The sequence below is a fragment of the Olea europaea genome, unplaced genomic scaffold, assembly GCF_002742605.1.
Source record: "Olea europaea var. sylvestris unplaced genomic scaffold, O_europaea_v1 scaffold1040, whole genome shotgun sequence".
Taxonomy (NCBI): Eukaryota; Viridiplantae; Streptophyta; class Magnoliopsida; order Lamiales; family Oleaceae; genus Olea; species Olea europaea.
The window spans coordinates 45,164-58,719 of record NW_019227739.1 but is presented as its reverse complement, the minus strand read 5'-3'; the positions used below and the strand labels follow the sequence as shown (position 1 = coordinate 58,719).

Genomic DNA, 13,556 nt, shown 5'->3' with positions numbered 1-13,556 from the left:
GCCTTTTGGTGCTGTACAAGTTGGTTAACCCTTGAAATTATGTCTTCATCTTCTAACCAAAACAAAGAATCCACTCTTGGAGTTCAATTCTAATTATTCAATAGAAATATTCATTTACAACGGCAAAAACTTGTTTTTTGGTTTTTTTAATCTTACAAATCTCAATTGGGATATTTCTTTCAATTGAACGTTTAATTTCCTATTGGAATTCGAACTATGTTTGGTCCTATTTTATTGACAAAAGGCCACGATTATCATTACATTGAATTGTTACAGAAAAATCTCAAAATTAATGTATGATCGCGTAAATTAGATATATTCTTTTCACGAGAATTTATAGTTTTGAAAATTATGAAATTAATATTTGACATTTTCCTTTTTGGATTATTAGTTTTAAATTTAAGGGCCAAATACTTATGGAAATTTTGTTCTTTTTTTGTTATGAAAATATAAAACCTGTTTACTGTCCATAATTAAAATGAAAATTCTCTTTTTTCCATCTTCAATTCTTCATTAAACTTGTAAACCTCTTTCAGTTCTCATTTTCGAGCAGAACATACATACATTTTTTCACAGAATTTTCTAGTTCAGAGTGCAAGGCGGAATTTATTATTTACTTTACTTCATCAAGTTTTTTCCAATGGAATATCCCAATCACGATCTGGTAACCCTTTTTCTCCTTTTTCTTTGTTCAAGTTTAATCTTTAACATTACTTCTATTACAAGATGATCAGTACTGTACAATCTATCTTGCTAAACGAACCATAAACGAAATCTGTGTTTTATTGCAGACTAGTGTTTTCAAAGTGGAGAATTTATGTTGCAAGGCCTTCCAAAAGAAATTGAAGAAAGATTTATCAAAAATTCCTGGTATTTTTTACTATTATGACTTGTTTTCATACGAAATTATGTACAGAGATTGATTTTTTTTTATTTTATTTTAATTTTCAATTTTACACGTTTGGGTGCTAGGGGTTTATAATGTTGCTATACATCCAGAAAGGAGTCTTGTACTAGTTAAAGGCAAAGTGGATCCTACGTTCGTCAAGGCTGTTGTAGCAAAATTAGGCAAAAATGCACAATTTTTGTCCCATGAAAGACAACCTAGGAATAACAGAGAACATGTTGATGAACACCCTAATTATCCCAATGGCACTGGAAATACTTCTCATCAGAATTGGATGCACAAAAACTGTTCTTGCCCAGATTGTAATGGCCACAAGATGGAAGAAAATTTTCACGGATTTCATGATCACGTTAATCGACCTGGTCGCAAGATGGAAGATAATTTTAACAGATTTCGAGATCACTTTCCACCAGATGCTGACGAACGTGTATGCAGGGATGAACACTGCAAAATTCATCATCCGAGGAACATGTATAATGATCACATGCATGGAAGAGAAAGCACAGGCATGTTTGGGCATTTTGCACAGAGACCTTATCATGGGATAAATTCTAGGTTTCGTAAATATAGAGACGAACATTATCCATTCAGGGATGACACATACCTTCAGCCAACGAGGATGCCACCGCCTGCTTCATATGGGTTCAGTTCAGAAAGGCCAATGCCACCATACGACGATTTCCACACCTCATTCAGTGGTGAAAATGCAAGAAACTGCTGTTTAATGTAAAGTAGCCGAACAATGGGCGGAACTTCATTCTTGATACTCCCTGAATTTTCGTACTATGCACTCGAATAGAAATTTTCTGGGACAGTCTAATTGGTGCTTTATCGTGTTTTTAGATCCCGTTTCTACTTCATAAATATAATCTCGACTGAGATTTTACGTTAAATCGTATTGGTCCTGAACTTTGTCCTGCAGGGTGTAAAATTGAGGTGAATGTCTCACATGGTATGGAAGTTTCCATCTTTATTTTAGCACAAACTTGACAATTATTGGTCATATACTTGTTCGATGCTGATTGCATGTTCTACTTGACATACTTGACAAACGAATTCAGCATGTCACTGTGGGCTTCTTCAGCAAATTTCACACCTTTCTCGTCCTCCAATTGTACCTCACAGTCCACCCGTGAGCAACACCGAGAAAGATTTTCACAAAGCTAGCAACTTATAGGGGAAAAAGAAGACTTGTCAAATAGCTTATGGCTCGTGCTTTTGTGTTGATTCCTAATCAAATGTGCTCATACCTCAGGTTTATAGGACAAAATCTTCTCAAACTGTTTGAAAAGCTCTGGAGGAGAATGGATGTCAGTCTTGCCTCCCAGAATAGCCACTGGAGCCTTAACCTTATTGTGAAAGTTTGGTATGTCTAACCACAAACAAATCTTATGATGCTGAAACACGTTTATAGGTATCGGGTACATGTACATATTTAAGTGTTGAATATTTTATTTTTTAAAATATAGGATATAGGGATGTGACTAAAAGGAGTCTAAATTTCGAATACGGACATATGGGTACGTCTTTCAAACTTTAATTTATTTTTTTTATTAACCCAATATGTCATTTTAAATAGACCTAAATCAATTGTCCACAAAGAAATAAGTAAGTATTGACTAAGGGGTTAATACTAATAAATAGAATTTTGAAGTTTAGTTTTCAATTATGGGAAATTAATTATTAAATGTTATATAAAATAGAAATAAAGGACTTAATTGCAATTTGAATTTAGTGGAAACTAAATATAGAACTCATTTTCATTTTATATAAAGAAAACCCTAAACCTAAAGAAGGAAGAAAAAGGAAGGAAAAAAGAAAAAGAAGGGAAACCTAGCGAAATGGTGGTGGAATAATGCCTCCTGATCCTCCTGGCGGTCTTTGGTATTTCTGCTACTCCGACGGGCGTGTGTAACCTGAAAAGTGAAGGCGAGACTTTCTCCCCCATTTTATCTTCGGCGTGAGAATCAGTATACGTGTTAGGAGAAAATAAAGTCGGAATTCAGATGGCTGAAAAATATGCAATCCTCTATACCTATGTTGCCCTTGGGGGGTATTTATAGACGTCGAAAGCCAAGTGAAAGCCAGGTGGTTGTGGTGCCACGTGTCTTACGTTAGCCTTCCCATTATCCTCACATTCTGAAAGGGGGGTCTTAACTACCCCCGGAGGTTGTGCCCGAGATAACCGCCATGTAAGATTGTTAATTCATCAGAGATTTTATGACTAAGTGTTGAGATAGCTTATAGGTAATTCCATGCCGGTCGACGCTTGTAGAGATAGAGCGCTTAAGGGGGTCGATGGTCTCTCATAGAGGTAGAGCACTCGAGGGATTGACAGTCTCACGTAAAGGCAGAGCGCCCTCGGGGGGTCGACGGTCTCTTGTAGAGATAGAGTGCCCCCGAAGGGTCGACGATTTATCATAGAGATAGAACACCCGGGGGGGTCGACGGTCACTGGTAGAGGTAGAGCGCCCCGAGGGGTTGACGGTCTCTCATCGACGTGTAATGACTTATCTTGTTTATCTTCGAAGCTGGTCTTCTATGCTAACTTATATCACCTAGCCTCTATAACCTCTTAGCGGCGGTGCTGTATTTATAGAGAATAGATAAGGGAAAGAAAAAAAGGAAGAAGTATAAATGGCAAAGTGTTTGGTTGAAATATGAAAGATTTGACACATATCCCATACCTGTGTCGGGTTATCCCATACCTGTGTCAGGTTGTGTCGACACGAGTACTTCGTCCATCTCGAAAAGTTTGAGCATCAGAGAACAAATCAACATAGAAAATCGAGCATCACTTCCTAAAATAAATATGCAACTTTTTGTAAATAGAATTTCGCACCCTTGAAATCAGATACCTTTACAAATGATGGATGTAATAGCACTCCGGCTTGAGTAAGGCTATCCTTTTTCCAGCCCCACTATGACCTTGGCTGATAATAAGTTGTGTTAAACTCAAAAAATGAGTAGACGAAATCTCGACCATGTTTCCTCCACTCAAGCATCACTTGCACACTCGTACACTTCGTTAGGAGGCGAAGGCCACCAAAAGAGAAAAAGTCCTATTGACCATTTGCACTTCAACGATCAAATCAACAATCGTACGAAATATAAAGAGTGCAATAAATGGGAGAGTGAGAGTTTGGCTAGGGTTTTAGAACATACCTTATTATGAAATGAACTCACATATATATAAAGAATAGCCGAGCTCTAAGCCAATTTGATGTTGTTTGATTAGCTAGGCCAATCCAATTCCAAAATGCTATTATTTAATTAAATAGTCTCAATAATTGAATAGTTTGATGCCACATCGACATATATGGGACCCTATACGTCACGCGCATGCCAAGTAATTTATAGGCGTAACAATAGTCCTTCAAATTTGAGTCGTATATTCATATGTGGATCTGACTTCGAAATATAAATTGTTAAGCAGCAAGGTCTTACAGGTTGTCTCAAAAATATGAACAGATCTAGTAAGTGAGGGCTCACAAACTGTCTCAAAAATATGTATCAATTCCAAAATAGGTGAAAACTTACGAATTGTGTCGAGAATATAAAGTATTTCAATAAGTGAGGACTTACGAACTGTCTTAGACAAATATTTGTGTGAGCCTGAATAAACGTTGGCTTATAGATTGTCTCGAAAGATGTCACATAATTTGTCAAAATTTCGACATCACTTCTGTAATATAGATTAAACCAACCCACAATATAACATAATATCTCTGTTGCATATATACAAAATAAATTGGGGTCCATTTGTCTCTCAAATTACTAATGACGATAGCGTGAATTATATCAAATGAATCTTAACCAAAATAGAATATGTAGAGAGCATTTCATGTATCATAGAAGGTGATATGCTGTCGATAATGAAATGAAAATATAGATAACGTGGCATACGTACTGACTATAATGAAAATAGTGTCATGACATGCTAGGAGTGATGTGATATTCGTACTTTGTAGCAATAGTTTAATGTGTATGCTAGCAGTAATATATAATGATACTAAGAAATAGTATCGCAAGTGAGTAATCAGAATCACAAGCCATTAAGCACTCATTCCATACCTCACTCACAAGAAGCTAGAAATTGCTCATAACAAACGAGTAGCAAGCTAAGCCTAATATTACAAAACTATCCTAAAGTTGTTCGAAGAAAACGGGGAAAAATGGCTCTAATGGCAACTTGTGAAATCACACCCCCATAGCAAAATACAACTGCACCAATTGCATATAAGCCTTTACTTTTTAGAGCTGAAATAACTGACTTAGTATCTTTAAATGCTTTAGCCTTACAGTGACAAGATAAAGATGAAAACGCCCTTAGCCTTAATTTAATAAGGGAAAATTATAGTTTGGTCCCTCACCTTTTTGAAATATTTAATTTAATATACGAAGATTATTTTCAAAAGACTATTTTTAAAGTGCATTTATAAATTTAGACAATAAAAATTTTTAAGTACTCCGACAAACTTTTTATATTTAACACTTAATTTTATATTGTTTTTCCTTCTCTTTTATTTTCATTAGCTCTCTTTCTAAGTATTAAATTATTTTTCTTAGAGATAGTAGGTTTGACTCTTCAAATTTTGAGAGTCAAATTCACTCCCTATTTTAAAATGTTAATTTGAAGAGTTCATTCGTGTATAATTTTAAGGATTAACTTTTTAAAATATGGATAATCTTATATTTAAAAAATATCTTGAGAGATGCTCCGAGTATGTCAATCAAATTTCATAGAGAGCTATTGCTTCAAGTATATGTGATTTCTTTGTGTCCCGAAAAATAAAACTTGTATAGGCTGTAGCAAACGTCTTCGTCTTTTCATTCTTTTGTATTTGTCCCCAACCATTTTTAACATATGTTATTCTCGAAATGTGATAAATTGACCGTATTCATCAATTTCTCTTTTAGTTAATTCCTTTGACCATCAAATTAAGCCAATGTTTGAGCTTCATTCACTAAAAGTTTATTTTTTTCTTGAACCCATTTTCAACCATACATAGAATTGGCAATGGTCGGCTCGGCCCTTAATGCCACGAGCTCGACTCTTTGAAATTGGGCGAGCTCGGCTCGACAGCTCGCCTATTTTTTTTTTTTTAAATAAAGAATAGAGTTTTAAAAATAAAAAGTGTTAAAAAATACAAATAATTTAACGAAAACAAGTTTTTATTTTTTTTATTTATATCATATTGTAATTTGTAATACTTTTTATAAAGTATAAAATATTTATATAATGAAAACGAATTATTTTTTGAAATACATTTACAAAAAATATATTTTTTTGATTTCTTTTTAAAGTTAATAAAATATAAACCCTCTTCTTTTATCCGGGTTTGAGATCGGCTACATCAATTTTAGGTAGGCGGAGTTAAAAATTGTACACGAAAAACTTGTTGTAACGTGTACAATTTTTTAAAGAAAATTAAATTTAACGATTAAAAAATAAAAAAAATTGATTAATATAATTAAATCAAATATCACTTACCTGACGACATGCAATTTTAGCGTATTTATCTTGTAGTCGAAAATTAGCGTCCTACCAAACCTTCACACACATTAACCCTTCCAAAACATCTTCTTTCAGTCAACTCCTGATATCAGTTAAAACCCTTTTACCTGTACTAAAAGCAGACTCCGAAGCAACAGTGCTAACCGGAGGTGTCAATAGATCTTTCGCAATTGCAGAAACAATTGGCCAACGTCTTTCATACTTTCGCCAGAATTCAATTACTTCTTCTGAAGTTTTTTAAATTATTCTGTCTGTTGGCATATTATGATTGAAATAATCAATTAATTCGGTAGGCAGCGCATTTTGAGTTTCGACCGATATTTGATGAGATGCAGATGTAGACGACATGGCACTAGATGAACACATTGCAGTTGCATCATATGTAAATGTATGAATGCCCTGAAATAAATTCATTATTTCCGCAACATCTTCTTCAGTTTCAGCAAAAGGAGTAGGTGCAGTAGAGGGTACCCAACTAACATTTACACACATTCTTTCCGTATATAAATCATACATTCCACATAATGTTTGCTCTAAATTTTTATAGGTGATAGGTGTATCAAGTATTAAAATTTTATTGATTTGATCAATTACGTATTTAGTTCCCGAAATATTATATCGGGGGTCCATTGCGCATGCTAAAGGAAATAACATAGGCAATTCTTCCCAATATTTTCTAAACTTTAATTCCATAGCAATTAAAATGTCACTAAAAGCAAGATCATTTTTATATTTATGGAATGTTCTAGCAATTATATAAAGGCGTTCAAGCATCATACAGCTTGTGGGATAATAAACGCCGGATAAAATTTTTATGGTCTCATAAAAAGATGTCAAAAATTGTTTAACTTTCAAAGTTAAAATCCAATCGGATTCATTTAACATACCATCATCATCACTTCTAACATGTCTATTATTATAAAAGTCAGTTATTAAATTTTCGAAACTTTCACATGATTTTAATAGCAAGTATGTAGAGTTCCATCTATGACCTACGTCGCTAACAAATGTTTTAGAAGTCATCACCCCTAATTCGGCACAAAAATTTTCAAATGCTTGTTTTCTACTAGGAGAGATCGTAATATATACTAATACATTCCTAATCCTTTGAAATTCATCATTTATATGTTTTAAACCATCTTGCACAATTAAATTCAAGATATGACACACACAACGAATATGAAACAAATACCCACCAAAATCAGGTTGAAGTGTCCTACACAATTTATCGACGACTACCTTATTAACGCTAGCATTATCAAAAGTAAAAGATCGAATTTTACTCTCACAATGATATTCTCTAACAATACTGATAATAGCATTATATATATTATTAGCATTATGAGGAAATTCAATAATTTTAAAAGCAATAATTTTCTTATGCATGCACCAAAGTAGGTCTATATAGTGTGCGGTTGCAACTATATATGCTCTTTTATTAACCCCTTCTCATATATCAAAAGTTAAGGATATAACACCGCCATATTGTTGCAAATTCATAATTAATTGTTGTTTTGAATTATTGAAATAATTTATTGTATCGACACGAAGAGTGTTTCGACTTACCCCAACGTACCTCGGTTGTAGATATTCTTTCACGAACGAGACGAAGTGTTGATTGTCTGCAATAGCCAGAGGCAACTCAGTGACGACAACAAATTTCACCATTCCGGTTCGAGTATCGTCCTCCGAGTACACCCACGTGGATAGGGGTGAAGTTGTAGAACCGGCGCTTGGACTGTCAAATTGTAATTGTGTTTGACCGGCTGGAAGAAGTCCATGTCTGGCTGCACATGATTTGAAGTGGCGGTTGAGATGAGTGGTACCAATTCCTTTTTGCCATGCCAATCTTTGTTGACAGTATTTATATGCTGCTTTAGATTCTGTAAGGCCATCAACGACTTTTCCCGTTGAAATCAATTTAAAGTGATCCCAACATTTTGCTTGTTTTTTGGCCTTTCGCTTTCCCCTTCGCATCTGGGATATTTAATTACTGATCTTCATCTTCATGTTCCGCTTCGGGAACGTTAATATCATCCAAATCAATTGGAGTGTGGCTTCCCTGACCGTGAATGTGAACATCTTTAGGTATCGGTATGTCATTTAGATCGGCAAATTCATTTGAAAATTGACTTTGCGGCGTCTTAGGCGATTCTCCATGATGTGGCAATGGCTCACATCCTGTATCGAATAAGCTCTCAACAAATGAACGTTGATCCATTTCTGTGATTGTTTATGATGAAATCTTGACTAGATGAATATAAATGTAGTGAGGTTGTGAGAATTAAGAATTGGATGAATTGAAATTGTAACTAATAAACTATAAAAATTGAATTGATATTGTATATTTTGTAGCACAAGAGAGTAAAAACTCGATTATTGATATAATAAAAGAGAGTTGTAATCTTGGAAGAGCAATTGATATGAAAAAAATCTTTGGGGGAAGGGGGTATTTATAGTAAAAAATGGCCGGCTCGACCCAATTGACGTCCCTAACCACACATTATTCCATTAAAATAATTATATGTAAATTCAGATTTTTCCTTAATTTTTAATCATATATTCTTTAAAAATCCCTTTACATAACTCATTTTTCAACAAAAATGAGACTTAAACAAAACTTAATGAGAAATTTTTTTCGAAAGATATGTTATAAAAAAAACTTCAAAATTAATTTTTAATTTTAAAGCTTTCCAACATGGTTAGTTACCCAAGAAAAATGAACAGTATCATTCAATTCCACTAGTGTAAGAATAATATCATTCATAATCGACGATTACAGTAATCACTAATTGTGGTATCCTATACATCATGATTTTAACAATTAAAAAAATCAATTGAGTTTTTATATTAATAATAAAACAACAACAAGTAGGATACCATGTAGAACGATTAATATAATTGTCAACTATGTTTGGTCCTCATTTTTGAAATGAAAATGGATGGAATAAAAAAAAATTTGAAAAATAAGTGGTTGAACAAGAAGGAAAAGTTTTTGATTTACAAGTAACATTATTTTATGAAAGATTGTGTGGTTAAAAATTGGAATGAAAAAATAAAAGATAATTTAATGGGGGCCAAATAGGGATGGCAATGGGCCTAGCCGACTTTAACTCACGAGCTCGGCTCGGGCTCGTGGCTCGTGAAAGACGAGCCGAGCTCGAGCTCGGCTCGTGCTCGCAGGCGAGCTCGTGGGTCGAGCAGCTTGTGATTTTTTTTATTTTTTAAAAAAAAAATTCATATTTTTCGTCAAAATGGCTCGTGGGCCGTGTGCCCAAGAGCCGCTAGTGGGCTCAACGAGCCGAGCCCTGCTCGGCTCATGAGCCGAGGCTCGGCTCGTGGGATTGAGCCCCCTGCTTGGCTCGAAATTTGACGAACCCGAGCCGTCCACGAGCCGGATTTTGACGAGCCGTTCGGCCGGTTTGACATCCCTAGGGCCAAACGAACGCAATCTAGAGTCAATTAAGCCAATTGTGTTGTATATTAAAATCTTTTAGTAGTTTTTGATAAATAAATAAAAAGAAGAAGAAGAAGAAATAAATGATGAAATATGTAGTTTAAAAATTGTGATTCTCATCGAATGTGTAAATAAAATTAAGTAACTTAGATTTTAATTTACACCAAACAGGAATGCCTTTAAATAAAAATATGAGTCATAGTTGAGGTGTTCAATAAATAAGGTTAATACTAAGTATTAGTTAGGCAAAAAAACATTATTTCTTGAAAATAAGAGGTCTTCCCCATGATCCAAAATTCTTACAAAATTCAAAAGTGAAACGAGGGATGTCAATTGAGATCGTTGGCTCGGGCCGCTCGTAGCTTGACTCGAAAAAAGTTCGATTCGATCCGACTCGAGGCTTGGTAGAAATCGAGCCCCATTTTGGGGTGATGGGCTTGTGTGGCTCGTCAGCTCGGGCTCGAACCTTTAAAATAAAATTAAAAAAAAAAACAGCTCAAAGACAGTTGGCGGTTGCCTTAAGAAGGCAGCACTCGGCTACCTTGCCTTTTTAGGCAACCAAGTGCCTTATATAAAAAAAAATCTTTTAGTAGTTTTTGATAAAAAAAAAATTAAATGATGAAATATGTAGTTTAAAAATTGTGAATCCCATCGAATGTGTAAATAAAATTAAGTAACTTAGATTTTAATTTACACCAAACAGGAATGCCTTTAAATAAAAATATGAGTCATATTTGAGGTGTTTATAAGGTTAATACTAAGTATTAGTTAGGCTTAAAAACATTATTCCTTGAAAATAAGACGTCTCCCATTATCCAAAATTCTTACAAAATTCGAAAGTGAAACTAGGGATGTCAATTGGGATCGTCGGCTCGGGCCGCTCATGACTCGACTTGAAAAAAGTTCAAGCCAGCCCGACTTGAGACTAGTATAAATCGAGCCCCATTTTGGGGTGACGGGCTCGTGTGGATCGTCGGCTCGAGCCTTTAAAAAAAAATTAAAAAAAAAAAAAAAAAAGGATAGATCAAAGGCAGTTGGCTGCTGCCTTTCTTAAGGCAGCAATCGGCTACCTTGCCTTTTCTTAGGCAGCCGAGTGCCTTATATATAATAAAAAATAAAAAAAAAGAGCCTGTGCGGCTCGGCTCGACCTCGCAAAAAAACTCGGATCAATTTATCAGAGTTGAACCCAAACCTTAAGTTTTGGCTCTTGAGCTGGCTCGACTAGACTCGATTCGTTGACACCACTAAGTGAAACACATTCATATATTCATCCTTGAGTGTACTTTTCGTAACGCCCCTTTCATTTCAATAATTAAAAAATATATATTATCAATAATTTCATTATGATCTAATAAGTGTAATATGAAATTTAAATATGTCGAATTGTTTTCAATTGAATTGAATTTTTTTTATTCACAAATTAATAAATACAATATCGATTATCCAGACTTCATTCATTATTATCTTTCAATTTTAGCCCTCGTTTGGTCCTTATAATTTCAAATTATAAATTTTCTCTTTTATTTTTAATCATACAATCATGTATAAAATAATATTACATGTAAATTGAAAATATTTTTTTTTTCAACCATACATTGTTCAAAAAATACTATTACAAAAATTATAAATTGAAATAACAACACCTTAAAAGGAAAATATATGGAAATAGTCTTTAGAAAATGACCACTTTTCCAAAATGATCGTTGGTCAATTTACATACCAAAAATGTCCTCCATTTAGATATTACATAATAAGACACTATAATATAGAAATCCTCCATTTTAGTCCTTAAAATTAAATATTGGTTGAAATTTGACAGTTTTTGTTTGATTTATTTGATTAATATTTTTAATTTGATTTATTTAATTTATTTGATTTGTTCGCTCTAAATAGCAACCCCCTTATTGGTATCGGAGCCATAGAAATCATGAGAAAACCTATAAAAAATAGATTATTTGAAGTAAAAATTTTTAGATTTAGATTAACACTTAGATTTTATATAAGTTTAATAAATAACAGATTAACTATTAGAAAATTAAAGGAATATTTATATTATACGTCTTTAAAATAAAAATTGATTTAATACACAAATATTTACATCCTGATAAAAGCATAGAGATCATGGAAATTAAAATAAAAAAAATAGATAATTATTGACGTTTAGAAGAAGAGAGAGGTAGCTATATATTTTTAAAACCAATTCATAATAGATTAAAAATAATGATACTAACAATAATTAAAGAACTGCCTAAGGAAATAAAAGAACAAATATTAGAAAAACTAATAATAGAAAAATAAAAGATATATATACATATGAAAAAATTATTAATATATATAAAGATGAAGAAAATAATTTATATTACAAAGAAAAGTATGAGTGCAAGTAATAATACACATTTAAAATTGAATAAATTACTTATAAAAATGGAAAAAATACAAGAAGAAATACGAAATATAATGTTAATACCAGAAGGAATAAGAATATAAAATAATAGAAATTAATAAAATTAAAATGTAAAATATTAAGACTTGAGAGTAGATATTTTACTATAGTAAAAGAAGAATTAGTAGATCCAGATACAGTTGAGAGAATGTTTGGAAAAATAATATATAAAAAGGAATATAAAAGGTGCAAATTAACCTATGAGTTAAAAATAAGAAAAAATTATGATGTCAATAAGTGAATATATGGAAGAATTAAAATCATTAATAAAAATGTTAATAACTGATGTACAAGATTTAAGAAATGAAGTAAAAGAAACAAGAAACGATATAAATATATTAAAAATTGAAATTAGAAAATTAATAATAACAAAGATAATAAAATAGATAAAAAGCTTATAGAAAAAGAAATGACTTGAATAGGAAAGAAACATATAAAAAAAGAGACTATAGTAATAGAAACAGGAAATATGGATGATAAATTTATAAATAATTTATTACCAAAAATATTAGAAGAGGAAGAAAAATCTAAAGAAAAATCATTAGGAAAATTAAAAGTAGAAGAAAAAGAAGATAAAAATGAATGAAGAATTAGATTTACTAATAGAAAATTTTGATCAATTAAACTTAACTGATATAAGTGAATACCAAGTTTTAATGAATACTGGAGGAGGACCTAATCCAGCAGGAACCTCTAAACGGGAATTACATGATACAGATGAAAGTTATGCACCTACATATAACAAATCATATAGACAATTCTATAATAAAGTAAGAGATGGACAATCACCTAAAGGAAATAAATGTAAAGATATGTTTGAATTAAATGATAATTATGATAAATCAATTAATTATAGAGGAACAAAACTAAATGTAGATTGTAAAATAGATACGAAAAAAGCTTTATTAACTTGGACAGATTCAATGATATTATTCTTTTTATATAATCAAGATGACACATGGAAAAATACTGAAACAATAATATATTTCTTAATAGCATCCATTGAAGGAGATGTTAGAAATTGGTGGGAATGAATAAATAATGATACAAAAAATTAATAAAAAGAAATGTACAGACAGAAATAATAAAGTCGGATAGACAGGGTATAGAAAAATTAGTAGAATATATTTCAGATGCATTTTTAGGAGAAAATTGGATAAGAAATACTGAAAGAGAATCAATAAGAGAAAAAGATAATACTAGAATAAAATTAATAAATTTAACAATATGT

At 32.4% G+C, this 13,556-nt stretch overlaps 1 pseudogene; it reads right to left on the bottom strand.

The window, feature by feature from the left end:
• Positions 1 to 1,938: 1,938 nt before the first annotated feature.
• The window catches only part of LOC111372883, a 27,464-nt pseudogene continuing 15,846 nt past the window's right edge, over positions 1,939 to 13,556 (bottom strand).